We start from the raw sequence: 22,382 nt of genomic DNA on the forward strand, positions 1-22,382 counted from the left end.
ATTAAAGCCTTCTCTTTGTCAATGGTTCAATAAACACAATTTGGAGGAGGTCCTATTGAGAGTCTACATGTGCACCTTGCACATTTTTTTTGAAATTAGTGATATGTTGAAGATTAATGGAGTGTTAGAAAATGTCATTCGATTGAGGTTATTTCCTTTTTCTTTGAAGGATCATGCTAGAGAGTGGTTGCATTCATTACCTCTGGGTTCTATCACTACTTGGGATGAGTTATCACAAGCTTTCTTAGCTTAATATTTCCCTCTAAGTAAGATTGCAAAATTGAGGAATGAGTTGAGCTTTTTTAAACCAACAGATGATGAAATTCTTTATGAAGCATGGCAGAGATACAAAGATCTTCAAAGGAGATGTCCACATCACGAGATTCTTAAATGGATGCTTGTTTAGCATTTCTATAATGGTGTTTCTCCAGCTATCAGAAGTACAATTAACGTATCATCTGGAGGTAATTTTATGGAAAAATCAAAAGATGAAGCTTATTCAGTATTAGACAATATTTCCTATAATAATTATCAATGGAGTTATAAAAGGAATGAAGCAAGGAAGTTATCTGCTAGTATATATTAGTTAGAGGATGAAACTGAGCATGAAAGCTGATGCTTCAATTAGAGGATCTAGTCATACAGAGGATTATGGTACAGGGAATGTGAATTGTGTTAGTAATTTTCCTTTTTATGGGCAAGAGTTTGGAAGTGAGCAAGTTGATTTTATTAGGAATTACAATCAGAGGCTAGTTGGTAATCTATTTTCTGCTACATACAATCTTGTATGGAGGAATCATCCTAACTTTTCTTGGGGCGGTCAACAAGGTCAACAGCAGAATTATTAACAACCTCTTAATTTTCAATAACAATAGAATTTTTAGCAAAATAGAGCACCACCTAGATTTCCACCACCAAGGAATCAAAATGTACTTATTCAAAATGCACTTGTTTCACAACCACTAGTCTAGTCTTCAAACTACATTCGATTCTAAAGTCTATGATGAAGAATTTATTTTCAACTCAATAGAAATAAGGTGAAATGATTCAATAGTTGACTTCAAGGATAAATCAACTCACCACTCATAACAGGATGTTGGAAAATCAAATAGCTCAACAGGCAAGTTCTTTAAGTAAAGCATAAGGGAAACTTCCAAGTCAACTAGAGAATCATAGAGAACATTGCAAGGTAGTTATTCTAAGGAGTGGGAAAGTTATGGGAGAAGAAAAAAGATGAGGTGAAAATGGAGAAGAAAATGAAAGAAAGTGAAGATAAGAATGAGTCTACTTCAGTTCAAGGTGAAGTAAGTGAGTAAGGAGAAAGAAGCTGAAAAAGAAATAGAGGAAAAATATATGCCTCCACCACTATACAAGCCACCATTGCCATATCCTCAGAGGTTTCAAAAGGCAATGTTAGATGCAATTTGGAAAGTTTTTGGATGTTTTGAAGAAGTTATACATCAACATTCCATTTACAGATGTAATTTCTAAAATACCTTCATATGCTAAGTTCTTAAAAGAGATTTTGTCAAATAAGAGGAAGCTAGAAGATTATGAAACTGTGGCATTAACTGAAGAGTGTAGTGCTCTTTTGCAAAATAAGCTCCCATCAAAGTTGAAGGATCTAAGAAGTTTTTCTATCCCTTACCACATTGGAGATACTAGCATTGACAAAGCATTATGTGATCATGGAGCTAGTGTGAGTTTGATGCCGCACTCAATTTATGAGAAGTTGAAGGTTGGAGATTTAAAGCCAATAATCATTTCTTTGCAACTAACTAATCGATCTATCAAATATCCAATGGAGATTTTGGAGAATGTGCCATTGAAAGTTCAAAAATTTTCATTCCTATGGATTTTGTAGTTCTAGTGATGGAAGAGGATGTCCACATTCCTATCATTTTAGGAAGGCCATTCTTAGCCACAGCTAGTGCTATCATAGATGTAAAGAATGGTAAATTGACATTGAGAGTTGGGGATGAAGAAATGGAGTTTAATTTAAATCAGGTTTTAAAGAAACATCATGAAGTTCATTCTTATTTAAGAGTGGATGTCATTGATGAAATTGTGGAAGAAGAGTTTAGAAAGAGGTATCTTGAAGACCCTTAGGAGAATTGTTTGGTACATAGTAGAACAATAAAATATGAAAATCCTAAAGTAGCAACTTTTGCTCAGATTTTTGAAGCAACTCTAGAAGCTACAAAAGATCAAGTAATGCAAATTGAAGAATTGAAGCATGAAAGTGAGCAACCAACTTTGCTTGATGAGAAGAAAGCACTAAAGGTAGATCTTAAACCACTTCCATTTACTTTAAGGTACGCTTTTCTTAGACCTAATTCTATTTATCCTATCATCATTAATGCAAGTTTAAGTGATGTGCAAGTTAAGAAGTTGTTAAAAAGAGTTGAGGGCACATAGAAAAGTCATTAGTTACACCATTGATGATATCAAGGGTATAAGCTCTATATTGTGCATGCTTAGGATCCTCATGGAGGATAATTTTAAAGCGACCATAGAGCATCAAAGAAGGTTAAATCCTAATATGAAGGAGGTGGTGAAGAAAGAAGTTTTGAAATTACTTGACGTTGGGATTATTTATCCCATTTCTAATAGTAGTTGGGTTAGCCCAATTCATGTTGTCCGTAAGAAAAGAGGTGTGACTGTTGTGAGAAATGAAAACAATGAGTTGATACCAACTAGGATAGTCATAGGATGGAGGATGTGTATAAATTATAGGAAGCTTAACAGTGCCACTATGAGAGATATATTAATCAAATGTTAGAGAGGATAGCAAAGCATTCATACTTTTGTTATTTAAATGGATATTCTGGGTTTTTTCAAATTCCAATTCACCCTAATGATCAAGAGAATACCACATTTAGATGTCCATATAGAACATTTGCATATAAAGAATGCTTTTTGGCTCATGTAATGCATTGGCTACTTTTCAGTGGTGAATGATGGCCATTTTCTTTGATTTTATTGGGGAAATTATGGAAGTTTTCATGGATGACTTTTCTATATATGGCCTTTCTTTTTATGATTGTCTATCTAACCTCTCTAAAGTGCTTAAAAGATGTGAAGAAACATATTTGGTACTAAATTAGGAGAAGTTTCATTTCATAGTGCAAGAAAGCATTGTTCTTGGGCATTTAGTGTCAAATAGAGGAATTAAAGTGGATAAAGGCAAGATAAAAGTCATTAAGAAGATGCCTCCTCCAATCTCAATGAAGGGAATTAGAAATTTTCTTGGGCATGCTTGTTTTTACTGACAATTTATGGATTTTTCAAAAATTGCTAAACCTCTTACTAATTTATTAAATCATGATGTTCCTTTTAATTTTGACCAAGATTGTCTTGATTCTTTTGACAGGTTGAAAGAAGCTTTGATAACAGCACCCATCATGCAACCTCTAGATTAGTCACTTCCATTTGAGGTTATGTGTGATGCTAGTGATTTTGCTATAGGAGTTGTTCTTGGTCAAAAAAAGGATAGGTCTTATGCATTACATTATGTGAGCAAAACTTTGGATGATGCTCAAGTGAACTATGCTACTGTTAAGAAGGAATTTTTATCTGTGATTTTATTATGGATAAATTTAAGTCATATTTGATTGGATCAAAAGTGATAGTTTATATAGATTATGCTGCTATTAGGTACTTGTTGAATAAAAAGGAACCAAAGCTAAGATTGATAAGATGGGTCTTATTACTTCAAGAGTTTGATTTGGAAATAAAAGATAAGAAAGGAGCTGAAAATATTAAAGCAGACCAACTATCAAAGATTAAGCATGAAAGTAAAGATGGAATGGAGGAAGAGTTGCCAATTGATGTGTTTTTCTCAAATGAGAAATTGTTGGTTATTATTATTGCATTGCCATAGTTTGCAGATTATGTTAATTACTTGTCATATAGAGTTCTCCCACCATACTTGAGCTATTAACAAAGGAAGAAATTCTTACATGGTGTGAAGTTTATACATAGGAGGAGCCACTCTTATTTAAGAGATGCAATGATGGCCTGGTTAGGAGGAATGTGCCTGAAGAGGAGATTGGAAACATTTTAGAGCATTGTCACTCTTCTTACTATAATGGTCATTTTAGCATGGAAAAATAGTGGTTAAAGTAATTCAAGCTAGATTTTATTGGCCACATATGTTTAAGACTATGAAAGAGTTCATTTTGAGCAGTGATAGATGTTAAGGGGTAGGTAATATCTAAAAGAGGAATGAAATGCCACAACAAGGAATTTTAGAGACTGTGTTATTTAATGTTTAGGGTATTCATTTCATGAAACCTTTCCCATCCTTTTATGGGAATAAGTATGTTTTGGTAGGTGTGGATTATGTGTCAAAATGGGTTGGGGCTATTACTTCTCCCACAAATGATGCAAAAGTAGAAGTGAAATTTATGAAGAAATTTGTTTTTACTAGATTTAGAGCTCCAAGAGCTATAGTAAGTGATGGCGGATCTCATTTTTACAACAAACAATTTGAAAATCTTTTAAGGAAATATGGAGTCACTCATAAGGTAGCAACACCTTACCTTCCATAGACTAATGGTCAAGTTGAAGTGTCCAACAAGGAATTAAAGAGAATCTTGGAGAAAACAGTTAATTATTCAAGAAATAATTGGTCATTGAGATTAGATGATGTATTAAGGGCATATAGGACAACTTATAAGACATCTATTAGAACTACACCTTTTAGGTTAGTTTATGGGAAATCCTATCATTTGCCAGTAGAATTGGAATGTAAAGCATATTGGGCTATTCAAACCTTAAATTTTGATTTAAGGAGTGTTGGAAAGAAATGATTACTTCAATTAAATGAGCTTGAAGAGATAAGATTGGATGCTTATAAGAATGCTAGGATATATAAGGACAGGACCAAATTTGGCCATGACAAGCATATTAGAAGGAAAGAGTTTAAAGTAGGTGACTTGGTTTTACTATATAATTCTAGGCTTAGACTCTTTCCTGGAAAATTGAAATCAAGATGGTTTGGTCCTTTCAAGGTTATTAATGTTTTACCTTATGGAGCTATGGATATTTGGAGTGAGAATTCAGGAACTTTCAAAGTTAATGGTATAAGGCTCAAGATTCATATCACAGGTCAACCAGTTGAGAAAGGAGCAAGTTGTCTGCTTGATGATCCACCACTTTATTGATTTGAGACAGGGTCAAACCAATGACCTTGAATTAGCGCTATTTATGAGGCATTCCAAAATTTTCCTTTTTAGTGATTTTTCACATTTATTTTACTTTATTTCTTGTTTCTAGCCCATTGAACTCAAATTTGACATAAAATCCCTTTTTGTAGGTTAATTGTGAATTTCGGGCAAAAGGTGTATGTTAATTAGAACAAATGCAATCTAAGGAAGTTTCTGACCATTTTTCTATTTGCTTTGTTTTAATTTTCATTAATTTGTATTATTTTATTCAAAATTGTTATACTGAGTAAAAATTTGCACTAATTAGTGTTTTCAATTTTGTTACAGTAGTAGAGTATGGTTTGAGGGCAATTTTGAGACATTTTTGCTATTAATTTGCAAATTCTGGAGAGAAATTCTAAACTTTTTGATGTAAACAGTAAATGGTTATTATTGTTATCATTTTCTGGTTAATTACATGTTTGATGTTTTACTTTGGTATGCTTGAGAGGAAATTTTGTACTTAGAATGACTTTAAATTGAAATAGGCATTCTGCATAAATTATGGCTCATGTTAATAGTAGCAAATACACATTTTATAGTTCTTTACATGTTTTATAATGCCTGGAATGGATAATGATCATAAATACAAGTTGGAGTGGATTTTCTTTATGTGAACAGTGTTTTTAACTTGCTTTTCCGTAGAATTTTTGCTATGGGTAATCAAATTGTAAATGGTGTTTGGCTTAGCTAGTTATGAGCTTCATGTTTAGTTAATTTTTGAAAGCAAACAATTTTGTTGAATCTTTTTGCATTTTGGTTAAGAGACTATGCTACTATATATTCAAGTTTTCTGCAGAATTTGTAAAGAGGAAGTTGAGACTGAAATGGTGCAAATTGAGGTTCTGCTACATTTCAGTGTTTTGGATGTTCTTTAGTTCATGTTTAGTATGATTGAAAATTGGTTTGTGTTGCTCTTAAAGAAATTGTGCATTTTTAAGTTTTTAAAAAAGATTGAGTTGCAAATCTAATATGTGGCTGTAAACAGTACCAATATATTGCAAATTTGGTCGAGAATTGATGCGTTTTTACATGTTTTATTCTGTTAAGTTGTATTGGTAAACAATGATTTTCAATTGAAGTGACATGCCCCATGTCACTGCCAGTTCTATTTTTAAGAGTTAACATGCCTCATGTTGGTCTGCACTTGAATTTATTTTAATTATTTGGGTTGCCATGTACTTATTTTAGGTAGTGATTTTTAGCTGCTTTGCCATGTCCCATGTTTATTTGCAATTTTGTTTACTTACATGCTACTTGAGAAGTTACATGGGGAATGTCAGTTTACTTGAGAAATCACATGCCCTACGTCACATAAGCACATGACTAGTTTTTCTTAAAACCCTAAAATTATTCATTCTCTTCCACTTCTCATTTTCCTTGACTGTAACACTAGCAATACATTTTTTTTTATTTTCCTGACACCCAAACACTCTCCTTTACCATTTTCTTTATTTAAATGGTTAAGACCAAACATTGTTCCACCCAAATTCCAATTCCTCCCTCTTTGCACAAACCACTTCTAATGGAAGACACTAATTCTCGATCCCCTTCACCCATGGCAAACCATCCATCTCCACTGCCATTCTCACCGAATCCTGTTAATGCTACTCCTAACCCTCAACCCCAACCTTCTCAAGCATCCTCGACATCCCATTCACCACAAAACCCAAAAATTCCTCCATAAGAATGCACTGAACCACAAAATGACCAAAACCCTAACCTTGAACCTCGAATTCTATCTCCACCCACTATCACCTCTGCTCCCAAAACTCATTTAAAATTAATAGCAAGGAAGAAAGTGAACCCCAATGCCAAGCTTAAGCAAGTTTCTTCCTCCAACAAGCTTAAGACCCTATTTCAACCCCTGTTGCCAAGTCTAAGAAACCTAGGGTTTCTATAACTAAGCTTGTTAGCAAGAGGACTTGGTCCTCTGTTACTAAACCATTGAGTTCTCCTAGAACTCTAATTTATACATCTAAGGCATCTGCTACATCTTATAGGGAGTTAAGTCCTCCACCTCTAGTTGTAAAGTCTAAAACCAAGGCTACTGTACCAAATCTATTCCAGCAAAGTATGTTCCCTTTACTTCTCAACCACCTACAAGTACTAATGATATAGAAGAGGTATAATTTACTCTTTCATTAATTATGAAAAATTAACATTTAGGAATATTGTGAGCACTAAGTACATGGATGATGAGCTGTTGAGAGAAATTGGAGTTTACGAATCTGTTTATGCATATGTAGATGCCTTAGGTTGGATTGAGTTTGCTAGTATTAAAGAATCTGTTAATGCTGAGATTACTTTGAAGTTTCTTAGTTCTTTATATGTTAATTTTCAATCTAGCAAAGTTGCTCCTATTGATTATATTAAATTTAGATGTTTGGGGGTTAAGAGAGAGCTTAACATGGCTACTGTGAATGCTATATTTGGATTTCCCAATGAGGGGTATTATTAAGTAGAGTGGGAAAGGGCTTTTTATGGTAAGTTTGGATTTTGGAAATCTATTGCTCCATATGGATTTTACTATAACCCCGGTGCCTTAAAGCCTTTAAAATAGTAGATCCTACTTTGAGAGGTGCTTATTTTCAGTGTTCACACTTTAAGAATGTCTCTAAGCTTACATTAGGTAGCATAGTTTTTGGAGGCCTTATCACTGCTATAGCAAAAGCCTTTGATTTTTCTCTCGAGGAACACAAACTAAAATCTATTTCAAGCAACTCTTACATAGATAAGGCCATATTATTGAGTATGGGCATTTTAGAAAAGAGGGGGTCTTCATTTGTCCTTACTAGTCTTGACAACAACCTTAGAACAGAGGCAAACACATTTCAACCTTCTGAGTCTCAAACTAATCCCTAGTCAACTAGTACATCTCAACAGCAAGTAGCTTCTACTACCACCATCCTTTCCACCTTGAAGAATATTGAACCCTAAATTGCAGACTTGGAAGAGAAATCATAGCACACTGATTCTGTAGAGCATAACCAGTAGCCTTTCAATGATATTCTAATAGTTTTGAAGTCCATGGAAGCTAAACTGGATGACTTTGGAGCAAGCTAGAAGAAACATGAAGCAAAAATGAAGAAGAAATTGAAGGCTTTTAAGAAGAAGCAGAAATTGGAGATTAAACTTCTTTCAGTGCAGATGGAAATACTTGAGAAAGCCTATAATAATAGTGTTAATAGATGGAACAACAATTTGGATACTTGAAAGAGTTGTTTGATAACTTAGAGACTGCTTTTGAAGCCTCTGAGGAAGCTGTACTTATAGTAGACTCCAGCCAACTAGGAAGCCAAATTGTTGCTGCAAGCAAGGACCCAGCACCATAGTGTTTTAGGCTTCTCTTGTTTTGTTTGTTTAATAATTGTTATTTCTTAGTTTCTAGAACAATTTCAGTTGTTGTTTTTTGGTTTGTGAACGAATTTGTGAATGGTTTATAGTATAATTTTGATTGATTGTAGCTAAATATTTTTGGATGTTGCAATTTAATGGAATGTATTTGCTGCATTTTGTTTAATTCCAGTGATTCTCTTTTTCTTAGAATTTGTTTTTGTATTTTTAGTTGTTTCCAATTTATATTGAGCAAACTTTGTAGTCTCTCTGATGAAATTGGTTGAATATCTTTGCTACAGATTGTTTCGTTTCAATTTGCTATTTTTATGGATATGTGGTTCTCTGTTTTTGAGTTAATTTTGTTCAGATTTGCAACTTTTTATGTGAAATGCAATTTATTGCTTAAAAACTGTCCATTCTAAGGTAAAATCTTCCTTAAACTGGGCATGTTACTTTTTCACATGGCCCATGTAATTTCACCTGTACTTCAACGTGCTCTATATCACTTCACAAGTTTATTACCACTGGGCATGTTTTACTTATTTTTGGGAAACTTTTTGCATACTTTCATTTATACTTCACTATTTATATCATTTTGAGCTATAATTTGTTCAATTATTGCAAATTTTCAATATTTTCAAATTGTATATATTTAAGTACATTGTTCATTCCATACTCTTTTTTGCCTTTCAATTGAGCTAATGAGGACATTGTCTAATTTGAGTTTGGGGGAGGGCAAAAATTTTGCATAAATAATTTTTTTGACCTTTTTGATCTTTTTGAACACGTGCATTATTTCATTGCATTTCATTCAAACATACTTAGTTAGTTTATACACTTACATTTTGTTATACTTATATACACACATATACTTGCATATAGACATCATTGATTGCATGAAGCTTTTATTTAATTTTTAGATTCATTTTTGGATCATGCATAGCATAAAAATAAAATTTTACCTAATCCTTAGAAGAGTAAAAGTTGTTTTGAAAAGCAATTGAGCTTGCCTTTAGATGGGGCTAAAGGATTGAAAGTTTTATATTGGTGCAAGGTTATGAAATTCTTACCTAGGTTTATATCTTCTTAGCTAAGGGCCACCCAATCAATTGCATTAAGTTTGAGTGTTTAGAGAAAGCTCTAGAGTAAGAAGTAGCTAATTGTTGTCTCACCAATCCTAGAATAAGCCTTCTAAACCTTTCGAAGTGAAATCCTAGCATACACTTGAAAAAGAAACGATCTAGGTATTCTTTGGATTTTAAACCCATATTTTAGCCTTAGCCAACCTCACTTAAAATTACCCTTTGGAACCAAATTTGAGCATACATTTATACCCTTTATTTCCTTGGTACCCATAATTTTACCTAGCCCTAACTCTACATATTGCCTACCCTTCATGAGAATGATTGTTTAATTGATGCACTATTAAAAAAAAAAGAAAAAGAAAAGGAAAAAAAAAAAGGAAAAGATGAAAGGATAAAAAAATCAATTTAAAAAATAAAAAAAGAAAAAATAATTGAATGGGAGAAGTAACTAAAGGAAAAAAAAATGCTAGTCATTGAGTAATAACATGAAAAGTGATTCACCACCAAAATACGCAAAGAAATGAGTTTTGGGGTGAACTAAAAAGGGACAAATGAAATTCAAAATCAATGTTATTTATATAGTCCCTCAAAGAATTTCAAAGTCATGTGCTAGCAATGGTTGAATTATTGTAAAGTTCTTCCTCCCATTTGATTCAAAGAAAAAGAAAAAAAATAGAAAGAATATATATATATATATATATTTGTGTATCTTGATCTTTTAACCATATGATTTTTGCCATTCTTTGTTTCCCTTATATTCTTTCTTTGTCAGCCAAATTACTACCCCTAAGCCCTATTGCAACCCTTAAAAGACCTTTTGATCTTTTACTTGTGTGTGCTATATTAGTGGAGATTAGAATAGCAGGTTTGCCTATGGGATTGGAAAATATTCATCCATTCATCTATTTCCATCATTATAGAGACACTTTAGTTTATGAATTATTCTAGAGTCTATTTGGGTTTGAATTCTCTTTGTAATTGATTAGTTTGGATTTGATAAGATGGATAATTGACCAAAGGCTAAGTAGTGATAGCTTAGGTGAGAATTGAATTCCTTGTACCTAGAAGGAGGGTATATGGTTTGTTGGCAACTAAAGGTTAGCTTGAGAGATTGGATGGGTGATTTTTCATAATTCTTAAGAAAGGTATCCCAATTGCATAACTTGTTTTTAACTTGCTTGAAGTTAAGATATGTACCATAAATAGCTAGGATAAGTGTATCTGTAGTGATTGTGTGAATATATTTAGGTGTTAGAATCGTGGCTATAATTACATATTTAATTAGGATTGTATTTCCTATTTAGTTGACTTGTACAAATTATAAATTGATATATTTAAGTACATTGTTCATTCCATACTCTTTTTTGCCTTTCAATTGAGTAATGAGGACATTGTCTAATTTGAGTTTGGGGGAGGGCAAAAATTTTGCATAAATAATTTTTTTGACCTTTTTGATCTTTTTGAACACGTGCATTATTTCATTGCATTTCATTCAAACATACTTAGTTAGTTTATACACTTACATTTTGTTATACTTATATACACACATATACTTGCATATAGACATCATTGATTGCATGAAGCTTTTATTTAATTTTTAGATTCATTTTTGGATCATGCATAGCATAAAAATAAAATTTTACCTAATCCTTAGAAGAGTAAAAGTTGTTTTGAAAAGCAATTGAGCTTGCCTTTAGATGGGGCTAAAGGATTGAAAGTTTTATATTGGTGCAAGGTTATGAAATTCTTACCTAGGTTTATATCTTCTTAGCTAAGGGCCACCCAATCAATTGCATTAAGTTTGAGTGTTTAGAGAAAGCTCTAGAGTAAGAAGTAGCTAATTGTTGTCTCACCAATCCTAGAATAAGCCTTCTAAACCTTTCGAAGTGAAATCCTAGCATACACTTGAAAAAGAAACGATCTAGGTATTCTTTGGATTTTAAACCCATATTTTAGCCTTAGCCAACCTCACTTAAAATTACCCTTTGGAACCAAATTTGAGCATACATTTATACCCTTTATTTCCTTGGTACCCATAATTTTACCTAGCCCTAAATCTACATACTGCCTACCCTTCATGAGAATGATTGTTTAATTGATGCACTATTAAAAAAAAAAAAGAAAAAGAAAAGGAAAAAAAAAGGAAAAGATGAAAGGATAAAAAAAAATCAATTTAAAAAATAAAAAAAGAAAAAAATAATTGAATGGGAGAAGTAACTAAAGGAAAAAAAAATGCTAGTCATTGAGTAATAACATGAAAAGTGATTCACCACCAAAATACGCAAAGAAATGAGTTTTGGGGTGAACTAAAAAGGGACAAATGAAATTCAAAATCAATGTTATTTATATAGTCCCTCAAAGAATTTAAAAGTCATGTGCTAGCAATGGTTGAATTATTGTAAAGTTCTTCCTCCCATTTGATTCAAAGAAAAAGAAAAAAAATAGAAAGAATATATATATATATATATATTTGTGTATCTTGATCTTTTAACCATATGATTTTTGCCATTCTTTGTTTCCCTTATATTCTTTCTTTGTCAGCCAAATTACTACCCCTAAGCCCTATTGCAACCCTTAAAAGACCTTTTGATCTTTTACTTGTGTGTGCTATATTAGTGGAGATTAGAATAGCAGGTTTGCCTATGGGATTGGAAAATATTCATCCATTCATCTATTTCCATCATTATAGAGACACTTTAGTTTATGAATTATTCTAGAGTCTATTTGGGTTTGAATTCTCTTTGTAATTGATTAGTTTGGATTTGATAAGATGGATAATTGACCAAAGGCTAAGTAGTGATAGCTTAGGTGAGAATTGAATTCCTTGTACCTAGAAGGAGGGTATATGGTTTGTTGGCAACTAAAGGTTAGCTTGAGAGATTGGATGGGTGATTTTTCATAATTCTTAAGAAAGGTATCCCAATTGCATAACTTGTTTTTAACTTGCTTGAAGTTAAGATATGTACCATAAATAGCTAGGATAAGTGTATCTGTAGTGATTGTGTGAATATATTTAGGTGTTAGAATCGTGGCTATAATTACATATTTAATTAGGATTGTATTTCCTATTTAGTTGACTTGTACAAATTATAAATTGACACCATTGGCTTGAGGGAATAATCAAGCTTTTCAATCATTCTTAATATTCTTCTTATGTTCTATTTTCTCACATGGTATTAGAGCCCCCGGTGGGTCTGATTTGAAATCTAAAACAATCTTATAGGGAGGAACTTTCCCTCTTTTTTCAGTTACTTTCTGGGAGTCCGTGGTTGTCACAACCTAGCCTAGTGGATTACCCAACCCAAGATTGGCCTCTCCACTGATCGCCAGCGCTTCTTTCTGTCGACTCGCTGGCCTCAGACGACCTCAACCACGTTGGTCCCATCACCTGTTTCTCACTTTTTTGTCACTAACCCTTCATACAGTAGGCTTTTCTGATGTATTTCTGAGCAACATTTCAGTGTGTTTCTCTTGCCAATATGTCTGAGATTGAGGAGTCCTCCAATACAGGTTATGAGATTCTCAAACCCATATTTTCTTCCGTTAGTAATTCACCAGCTATTACTACTGTTAAATTAGTAGGAAGTCAAAATTATATGTCTTGGGCTGCATCAGTGGAATTATGGTTTATGGGGTAGAGGTATGATGACCACTTGGTTAAAAATGCCATAGATATAACTTTAACAAATAGAGCTAATTAGACTAAGATTAATGCTTAATTATGTAGTCTCTTATGGCATTCTCCAGACCCAAAATTACTTAATATTTTTCAGTCTTGTAATACTTGTTGCAAAGTCTGGACTAAGGCAAAAACCTTATATACAAATGATGTGCAATGCATTTATAAGGTAGTATCAGATATGGTTCATCTGCAGCAAAATCAACAAGATATGTCTACTTATTTGGGACAAGTAGAATCACTGAAAGATGAATTTAATTCTATCATGCCATGTACTGATAATATTTCTGAGCAATAGCAGGACATGTTCTTCATGGTTTTGGCATTGATTGGGCTAAGACCTGACCTTGATTCTATTAGAGACCAGATATTAACTAGTCCAGTTGTTCCCACTCTAGAGGATGTGTCTGCCAGGCTTCTACGCATCTCACTCAATAAGAATAATTTCTCCAGAATTGAATCTTCAATTTTAGCTGCGCAAAGTGGAAACCAACCGAGACAGGGTACTTATCAGAGAGGCAAGGGTAAAAGGCTCCATTGCACTTATTGTGATAAGAGTAATCACACTTGAGACACTTATTGGGCTCTTCATGGTCGACCACCATGCCCCATTCAGTCAAATAATGTGGGCTAATCAATTGCTTATATGGCTCAATCCTGTGAAAATGGTGTTCTTCCATTACCCGATGGAAAGGATCAGGTGTCAGATCTATCCTATTAACTGGAGCTAATTACAAAGAGTATTTACAATATCAAACAGCCAAACAACAATCTTCTAGCAGTGCTTATTCTGGTAATTCCTTTGCTTGTCTAACACAGTCTTCACTCATTGGCCCATGGATCCTAGACTCTGGTGCTTTTGATCATATATCTAGTAACAAAAGTCTTTTCTCATCTCTAGTTTCTCCTCTAGTTTTCTCTAAAGTTACTTTGGCTAATGGTTCACAAACTTTAGTTAAGGGCATAGGAGAAGTAAAAATCTTTTCATTTATTCCTTTAAGCACAGTTTTGTTCACTCCAAAATACTCATATAATTTAATCTCCATTAGTAAATTGACTAAAAATCTCAATTGTTCTGTCACCTTTACAGCTGACTCTGTTGTTGTGTAGGACAGGAGTACGGGGAAGATGATTGGAGTAAGATGTGAGTCACAAGGGTTGTACCATCTTTCTACTTTAAATTCTCCAGTTGCTCTTGCCTCTACTACTTTCGCTGATCTTCTTCACAATCGTCTGGGTCATTCGAGTCTTGCCAAATTGCAAAAATTAGTTCCTAATCTTTCTTGTTTATCTTCTTTTGAATGTGAGTCCTATCAACTTGGGAAACAAAGTCGTGTTTCCTTTCCCAAGCGAGTCAATAATAGGGCTAAGTCCATGTTTAAAATTATCCATTCAGATATTTGGGGTCCAAGTCGTGTCAATACAACTTTGGGATTTCATTATTTTGTTACTTTTGTTGATGATTATTCTTGTTGCACTTGGTTATTTTTAATGAAGACTCATTCTAAATTATTCTTTATATTTCAAAAATTCTCAACTAAAATACGTAATCAATTTCGTGTTTCTATTAAAATACTTTATAGTGACAATGTAAAAGAATATTTGTCTACTCCCTTTATTCATTTCTTATCTTCTCAGGGTATTACTCACCAAACTTCATGTGCTTATACCCCTCAACAAAATGGGGTTGCCAAACGAAAGAATCATCATCTAGTTGAGACTGCCCGCACTTTACTCATTCACTATAATGTTCCTCTTTGTTTTTGGGGAGATGCTATTCTTACTACTTGTTACTTAATAAACCAAATGCCTTCTTCTATTTTGCAGAATCAGAGTCCTCATTCCATTTTGTTTCCCGACCAAGATGCCCATCAGTTGTCCCTATGTGTGTTTGGTTGTATTTGTTTTGTTCATGATCACACTCCTGGCAAAGACAAACTTCAGCCCAAATTAATAAAATGTGTCTTTTTGGGATATTTAAGACTTTAAAAAGATTACAAATGCTATAATCCACTTACAAATAAATACTTTGTGTCAGCTGATGTAACCTTCTTTAAAATATCTCTCTATTTTTCCTCCAACACCGCATCCAAGGTTTTTATTCCCATCGCCTTACCAGTTCCTACTCTTCCTCCACCACCAATCAGTTGACCACCTCTACACGTCTACTCACGTCATCCTTATCCTCCCACTAACACCATTGATGCTCCTTTACTTGATATAGGTATAACACCAGCTCCTAGTGACTCTCGCCCTCCTTCATCTTCACCTATTCCAGTCTCGCCTTCAACAGACAATGCTACTCCTCCCATTGCCATCCAGAAAGGTATTTATTCATCTCGAAATCCTCATCCCATTTATAATTTGGTGAGTAATCATCATTTGTCTCCTTCCTACTATGCTTTTGTCACCACTTTGCCTAATGCATCTATACCTAAGACTGTTAGAGAAGCTTTGGAACATCCAGGATGGTGTAATGCAATGGTTGAAGAGATGACTGCTCTCCATAACAATGGCACTTAGGATTTGATGCCACTATCGAAGGGCAAATCTGCTATTGGCTGTCGATGGGTTTATACAGTCAAGGTGGGGCCTGATGGCCAGATTGATAGACTTAAAGCTCGCCTTATTGCAAAGGGCTATACTAAGATCTTTGGCCTCAATTGTAGTGATACCTTCTCTCCCATGGCTAAGATTGCTTTGGTTCTCCTTCTTATTTCCTTAGCTACCATTCACTAGCCACTTCATCAACTGAATATCAAAAATGCCTTTTTACATGGCAAGCTAGCTGAGGAAGTTTATATGGAGCAACCACCAGGGTTTGTCACTCAAGGGGAGTCTGGTTTGGTGTGTCGCCTGCAACATTCTTTTTATGGCTTGAAACAATCTTCAAGAGCATGGTTTGGATGGTTCAGTACTGTAGTCCAACAATTTGAAATGTCTCGAAGTGAAGCTGACCATTCAGTATTTTTCCACCATAATGGCCATGATAAGTGTCTTTATCTCATTATTTATGTTGATGACATTGTTATTATAGGAAATGATCATGTTGGGATCTCAAAACTCAAACAACACTTGTCTAATCATTTTCAGACTAAGGATCTTGGGAAGCTAAAGTATTTCGTGGGGATTGAAGTGGCACAATCCAAGACAAGTATCGCTATTTCTCAAAGGAATAATGCTTTGGATATACTAACAGAGATGGGCATGTTAGACTATAGACACGCAGGTAATCCTATGGATCCAAATGTCAAACTTATTCCTGGAAAGGGGGAGCCATTGGAGGATCCTGGTAGATACCATAGATTGGTTGGAAAACTCAATTATCTTACAATCACAAGCCCAGACATCTCATTTGCTGTAAGTGTGGTCAGTAAGTTCCTTCAAGCACCATGTCGTAGTAATTGGGATGCAGTTATTCGGATACTCATATATATTAAAGGAGCTCCAGGAGAAGGCCTATTATATGAAGGCAGGGGTCATTCACAGATTATTAGTTACTCAAATGCAGATTAGGTAGGTTATTCTTTTGACCAATGGTAATTTGATTTCTTGGAAAAGTAAGAAGCAAGATGTGGTTGCTAGATCAAGTGCAGAAGCAGAATATCGAGTTATGGCTTTGGTAACTTATGAACTTATATGGTTGAAACAACTTATCCAAGAGTTGAAGTATGGGGAACTTAAACAAATGCAGCTAATCTGTGACAATCAAGCTGCACTTCACATTGCCTCTAATCTAGTGTTTCATGAGAGAATGAAACAAATAGAGGTGGATTGTCATTTCATCAGATAAAAGATTGAATCTGGGTGTATTGCCACTAGCTTTGTTAGCTCAAATGACCAATTAGCAGATATCCTGACAAAATCTCTCAGAGGCTCTTGGATTGAATATATTTGTAACAAGCTTAGAGCATATGATTTGTACGCTCCAGCTTGAGGGGGTGTGTTAAGATATGTACCATAAATAGCTAGGATATATGTATTTGTAGTGATTGTGTGAATATATTCAAGTGCTAGAATCGTGGCTATAATTACATATTTAATTAGGATTGTATTTCCTTTTTAGTTAACCTGTACATATTATAAATTGATATCATTGGCTTGAGGAAATAATCAAGCTCTTCAATCATTCTCAATATTCTTCTTCTATTATATTTTCTCACACTTGAGGACAAACAAAGATTTGAGTTTGGGGGAATTTTATACACATATTTTATAAAGGTATTTTAGAGTCATTTTGCATCCATTTTGCCCTATAAATTTAGTATTTATAGAATTTTAGTATTTAATTTAGTTAAATTTCTAATTTTAATGTTTTATATTTGATTTTTAGAATTTTCATGTTTTTAATAGGTTTCATGGTGATTTGAAGATAAAAAGGTTCAAGTGGAGATGTCTTGACGTTAATTGAAGGTTTGAAGTGGTGAAAAAGTCGAAGTAAAATTGTTTAGAGAAGAGCTAAATTTTCCTGAGAAATCTCATGGGGGCATGTTACTTCTTAAGTTTAGCAAAGCCAAAAATTGAATGAACCAGTAATTTTCAGACAAAGTCCCATGGGGCAAGTTACTTCACTCAGCACTGGAAGTAGAAATGTTATATGAACGAACAATTTTCAAAAGAAGTCCCATGCCTCATGTGACTTCTCAAGTTGCTTTAGTTTTCTTCATCTGTCAACCAACACGGGGCATGTTGAACACCAATGCTGGAACTTATACTTGGTGCATTTTTTAAGCTAACTTGGGACCATTTTTTACACCTTATCACCTATTGTACCTTTTTGTCTTTTCTTCCTACTAGATTTTCTAGGGTAAAATCTGATGCATATATATTCATTATATTCTCTTCTTTTCCATAAGAAGTAAGAGAGAGAAAGTCCTTTTTGAAGAGATAGAAAGTCGGGATGCCATTTTGGAGAAGTCCCACCTCTGCAAGTGACCGTTCTAGCTTCTATTTCTCAAAGATTTGGATCCTCATCTTCTAGTTTTTCTTTATTTTCAGTCTATTTTTATGTTTATTTACTTTATTTAATCTTTTATTCTTGTAAAGACAATTATGAGTAAGTAGATACTCTTGATTTCAGAGTTGGGTGCAATGATTTGAGTATTATTTTATGGATTTGGACTGGTTTGAATCAGATTTTGATATATATAGGTTTTAATTCATTTCTTGTGTGCTTTCTTTACACACCCATTATTGGTACCATTTGGGTTTTATTCTTAATCTTGGATTAAAGGACCAAGAGGTAAAAATCTTTGACAGATAATCAAGAAATTAAACTTAATCACCTAGTGTTAGAGAAACACTAGTGGATTAAGAGGAATTTTAAAGTTGATTAAAGGGCTTAAAGGGTTTTGGGTAAATTGAACATCACATGAGAATGGGGTTTGATTTTCTTTAAAACACTCTTTAGTTTGCTTGAAAGAGAAATTAAAAAAGTTTAGAATCAATTTCCTTCAAATTTGTATTTTTTTTAAAATTGGTTTTTAGAATCAATTCCTTCAAATTTGTATTTTCTTTAAAATTGATTTTACCTATTTAAATCCTCATAAAATTTACTTCATGAACCCCAACTCTGTATCACTTTTGCCATTAATTAATTCTCGCTTTACATGCCCATTGCTAATTTAATGATTTTACATCTTGTTTATAGATTTACTTACTTGTCTCTTTGCTTATTTCTTTATATTTATATTAAATTGTTGCATTTACTTCCTTTAATTTAGATACACTTTATTGATAGGCCAAATAATTGTAACATTTATAGTTTGGTACTCAAACACAAATCCCTGTGGGATGATATCTTATTCTACTACTTGATCAATCCGTATACTTATGGAAAGCCCCAATTAGATATGATGAGATTTTGGCATGAGGGATTTTTATGTAATATTTTTTAAGTTGAGGGATTTTTATGCAACATTTTTAATGTTAAGTGACTTTATGGTGCCAAAATGAAGATGACAGATGAAAATGTAACAAACTTCAAAGTTGAGGGATGATTGGAAAAAATTAACTTAAACTTATCATATTGAAAGAATGCAAATAAAAGAACAAATTAAACAAGAAAAGGAAAGGAGCCTAAAACCTTAATTCACACCATTAAGGTTGTGATTCAACCCTAGCCATCATCTCCTTCGATCTAAGCCAAGGTTTCTAGGTCTCAATACACTAAAAAAAAAAAAAAAAGAAGCAAATAATAGAGTTAGTATTGGATTAAACAAAAAGAAAAGCAAAATTGACAATTCAAAGTTTGTGAGTTTTGCCTTTTCTACTTTAGAGGTAGCAATAATAAAAAATACATAAAAAATAAAAAACATGCTCCAAATTGAATGAAATTTTATATGAAGATTCTAAAACACCATATATGAACTTAGAAAAAAAAAACAAGTAAAAAGAATTACAGGAACAATAAAATCTATTTTTAAATATTCTATACATTACATGTTACTAGATTTTGTTCATTGATTTTGTAAAAGGTTTGCATACCAAATCATATAGAATTAAGAGAAACTCAAAATATAAAAGAATTATTGTAAATCCTAAACTTAATTTTAGGCATAACATGGTGAAAGTTTCATTGAGCTATGCCCTCGCAAAGTTCAAGTATGTGCAGAATTGTGTGTAATCAGGTGTGAAATATTGGAAAATCATCTCACAAACTACAAATCAAAGTTAAGATGAGAAATAAAAAAAAAATGCATGGTTTTTAATGTAGAATTTAGGAAAATTATTTTTGGGGCTTAAAAGCTTGCATAACTATGACTTGTAAGTTAGGCAATAGCAGTTGTCCCTAAAAAACATACACAAAGTTTTCTCCCAAATAATATTCTCATTGAATATGCAGTAGGATTCAAAGAAACTTACTACTATGTAAAAGAGATGTTAACATGATGTTCTACGTGATTATATTAGGTTTTAACTATATCTTTGCCTTTATGTAAACTAGAATAACAAATAAAGGTAGGAGAAGAGAGAAAAGAGATAGGTGACATGTGGCTTGAGTGTGTGAAGTGGGTGGCGTGTGGCTGCTAAGGTTGGGAGAGAGTAATTGTATTGTTATCTAATAGGTAGTAAATGGTTACTCTTTAGGACTTTCAAAAGGTAGTTATAGACACTCTAGCTATTTAGGAAAATTTGACCTAGGCTTGTTTAGGAAGAAAATTGACTTTTGCTCTCTACTTTTTAACTAGTTAATTTGTCTTCCTAAAGAGCAAGATTACTTCCTCTCTTTGTCTCTCTTTCTCTCTCTCTACTCACTCAATTTTGGCTAAGAGATATGGGGCCCATATTTTCATTATTTATTTATTCTCTCTTATTTTCTTCCTAGTTTAGATTATTTTCTAAGTGCCAAAATAACTCTAAATTCATTCTCTTACCCCCAGTTTAGACAAATTGGGCTTAAAGCAATGTCCTAACGGGCCTTACTTTAGTTGGCACTCTTTAGGTTGACTTTGATTCAATGTAGCTCTAGGTTGGGTCCAACTAAAATACAGGGGGCCCATGATTTGCTTACAACCCTGTGGCACACTTTAACTTATTTTATTATTCTCTATTAGATTTTTTTTTTTTGTAAAATTTTTTTATTTTTATCTTAATCACATAGAGCATCACTTCTTTAACATTTTTAACATCCCTAAAACCATTTGAAACTTTCATCATTGATCTACTCAGTGCCTCAAATGTGTAAGTTTTGCAAGGATAAAAAATTAAGGGTCTACAAAATGTTTTTACAAACAAACCTATTCACAAGCTTATTTAACAAGCATGCTGACAAACCAACTCGCGAGCCTATAAACTAGTTGATTCATGAGCCTTAACGAGTTGAATATTGTAGAGTTTGAGCTCGGCTCGTTTATTAAACGAGCCTAAAAATGGAGTTTAAGCTTAGCTCATTTATTAAATGAGCTAAAAAAAATGGAGTTTAAGCTTGGCTCATTTTTTAAATGAGCCGAATGAGTTTTAAGCAGCTTACAAATAGTTTGATTTGTCTATAAACCTAGTTTTACTCACTGAGCCTCTCACTCACTCCCTTCTTCTGCCTTCCCCTTCAAAGATAAGAGTTGAAGATATAGTTACCATATTCAAGCAATGAGTTCTAAAGGCTATTGTCTCATTATATTTAAAAACCTATACGTAAAGTTTATGAAACTAAGTTGTTCTTGCTATATGATGTAAATAAATTATTTTACACTTTTAAAAGTTGTCTATATGACGCTTGTGAGCCTATAAAGATTTATTAAAGTAATAATAACTTATTATAGGTTCTCGTAATTCTTTGTCTACCTGCTTCTTTAGTGCCAATAATAATCCCAAATTTTAAATTGAACCAAATAATGCTTAAATTTTATTTAAAAAATTTGGTAACACTCAATTTTTATTATATTTTGACTTATTTGATTCTCCTTGTTATGACCCAAATTCTAGGCCAGATCAGCACTAGGACTTGAGTCAGCATAAAGCCTCCAAAGCCAGTAGTAAGCTTAACTATTCCTAGCCCAACTATGAGGCCCATAACTATAATCTAATTTCAAAAAAGCAAATGAACAAAGTCCTTCTATAAATTGGACCATCCAATAGGGAGTTTTAACTCACTTGACCTGTAAACACAAAATAACTCAATTTGGGGAGTTCAACTCACCCTCACAATCATGAAGCAGATAAATAATCAAATGGGAGCTCAGCTCCCTCATCTAAAGAAAAACTCATTTCATGCATCCTAGCACATCCACATAATAAGTTTACAATACTCAAAAGATTAAGTTATTACAATCCCAAACGAGATTAATATACTACTAGTACATGCAGAGTTCTAAAATATAAATCAAGAAAAATGAAATGCAAATAAGCTGCTCTTGTAAAACTGTGAGAAAGGAAGTAGGTTATTCAGAAAAATCCACTTGTCACCTGAGGAAAAATAGTTGAACAGGAGTGAGCATTCGACTCATAGAATAGGATATTAATTTTATACACAATTTCTATAACTATCTAAGCCTAATGCATTCCTATGTATGAAATATAATATACACACATATTTCTAAACAATTCAAACAATATTCATACAAAAGATAA

The 22,382-nt window shown here is 33.2% G+C and overlaps 1 non-coding gene across 1 annotated transcript; it reads right to left on the bottom strand.

Annotated features, from left to right (window-relative positions):
* Positions 1-277: 277 nt before the first annotated feature.
* LOC131180321 (small nucleolar RNA R71) lies at positions 278-384 on the bottom strand. The gene has a single exon (XR_009149097.1). It is a non-coding gene; the product is annotated as a small nucleolar RNA R71 (small nucleolar RNA).
* Positions 385-22,382: the final 21,998 nt, after the last annotated feature.

The sequence above is a fragment of the Hevea brasiliensis genome, chromosome 5 (assembly GCF_030052815.1).
Source record: "Hevea brasiliensis isolate MT/VB/25A 57/8 chromosome 5, ASM3005281v1, whole genome shotgun sequence".
Taxonomy (NCBI): Eukaryota; Viridiplantae; Streptophyta; class Magnoliopsida; order Malpighiales; family Euphorbiaceae; genus Hevea; species Hevea brasiliensis.